This window comes from Numida meleagris, unplaced genomic scaffold (genome assembly GCF_002078875.1).
Source record: "Numida meleagris isolate 19003 breed g44 Domestic line unplaced genomic scaffold, NumMel1.0 unplaced_Scaffold665, whole genome shotgun sequence".
NCBI classification, from domain to species: Eukaryota; Metazoa; Chordata; class Aves; order Galliformes; family Numididae; genus Numida; species Numida meleagris.
In genome coordinates, this window is record NW_018364880.1 from 4,534 (window position 1) to 6,715 (window position 2,182).

The following is a 2,182-nucleotide window of genomic DNA, read 5'->3' on the forward strand; positions in this document are numbered from 1 at the left end:
CTCCTTCTCCTTCTCCTTCTCCTTCTCCTTCTCCTTCTCCTTCTCCTTCTCCTTCTCCTTCTCCTTCTCCTTCTCCTTCTCCTTCTCCTTCTCCTTCTCGTCTCGTCCCCACCCCTCCACTTCCCTCCCTTCCCTTCCGGAAATCCCCAAAACCTCGCCTCACCCCAAAGCTTCCGTTCACCCCAAACAACTCCATCCATCCCCAAAACCTCCGTCTGACACCAGCTTCTACATCCAGCTCCAAAATTGCTATTCAGCCTCCCACATCTCTCCCTCCACACACCAAACCTTCCATTCAATACCCACATTTACACCCACTACCAACCTCAACATCCAGCACCTCAAAAATCACAAGCAACTCCACATTTTTCTACTACAGATCTTTGTATTAATGGGGATCCTGCTCCAAAAGGCAGAGTAAAATATTCCGGAATGGGAATCTCCTGCCATAAGAACAGCATAAAACCACCCAGAAGCAGGAAGCCTCCCACCAAAGCTGGATAAATCCTTCCAGTATTGACAATTTTCACCCACAGCCTCGATAAATGGAACCACAAACAATAATTCCGTGAGGCACTATGGTCAACTCTTTGGAAATGGTAGGTCTTCCCACAAAGATAAGGTTAATCCCTGCAGAAGTGGGAATTGTCCCCAGGAAATGGAATCCAACTCTCCAGAGGCAGAGGAAGGGTAAAGCCTTCCAGAAAGAGGAATCCTCCCTCAAGAAGCAGGATAAACCCTTCAGGATGGGAATTCTCCCCCACAAGTGTGGGATAAATCCTTCCAGGAGCAGGAATCCTGTCCCCAAAGCACAGTGGGATGGGTGCTGGTTTGGGTTGTGGAGCTGGAGATGTGCCATGGGCAGCAGATGATGCGGTGCAGAGATGAGGCACATGGTAAGGATACAGGTGTGTATTATTGCGTGCATGAATCAGTGTGCATGTATGGCATCACACATGCATATATGGAGCCATAAAGCTAAGCATGTAGTACATGTGTGTGCATCTATTGTGCATATGTGATGTCGTAGACTGCAGTAAGACACGTGAACACACGCAGTGAATATTCATGAAGTGAACATGTGATTGTGAGCACACAACACATCAGCACCGTGCAATCTGTAAGTACATGTGTGCACACCACATACACAGGTTTGTGCGCCCACAGGTAGGGGCATCAGAGGGGTCTGCCAGTGCGCACTTGAGCGTAGATAACACGGGGCTGAGGGGAAGCAGGGGGAGCAGGGGGCCGAGTGCTGGAGGGCTCAGCTTGCAGCTCGACATAGGTCAGACTCTCAGTGTCACTGCGGGGCACCTGGGGACAGAGGGGAACAGTGGAATGCCACCATGGGGACCCCCAATGTGCTTGGTGGGGAACAGTCATGGTGTAAGCCTGCAGGGGGAGTGTCCAAGAGGGTGGGTTTGGGGCTGAGATACGGGGTCCCTAAGGGTCAGACACAGGAGACCATGGGAGGTGTTGTGGTCCTGTTACTCAGTGTGAGGGTGGCCATGGGGTCTGTGGGCTGTTTAGGGCTTGGTGGGCACCAGGGTGTCTGGGGGCTTAAATGTGGGGCCCGGGGAGCCCCCATGGTGCAGATTGGGTGTCCCCAATGGGCTGGATTTGGGGGTGCAGATGAAGTTGTAGTAAGCCATATGGGTCTGGGTGTCTTGTGGACTCCCCGTGGGCAGGGATTGTGGTTCCTGAGTTGGGCTTGGGGACCCAAGGGGCAGATTGGGATTTGGGGTTGGCTGACACAGACACTGACCTGGAGCTGCATGACCTCGGGCCTTCTGGGGGAGGCATCTATATCAACAATTGGAGGGAATAAATGTGGGTGTTATGGGGGGCACAGAGGGACACTTGGGGTATCTATAGGGGATGGAAGGGGAGGAAGAAAACAATAGGGGAGACCTAGAGGGGATGGAAGCAATGTAAGCTGTTCCCCACCATGGCTCTCATCTGTCCACATCCGGCGTCTGCGGGCAGCGAGGAGGAAGAAGATGATGAGGACAAGGATGAACACGAGGGTGGCAGCACAGCCCCCCGCCACTGCTGCCAACATGTTCCCGTGCAGCTGCTCCGTGCCACCTGTGGGGTCTCGGTGTTCACGTGCCCCCATTCTCAGCCACCACTTCCATGGGGATGGGACGTGGTGACACTGACTCCCATGAATGACACCAGG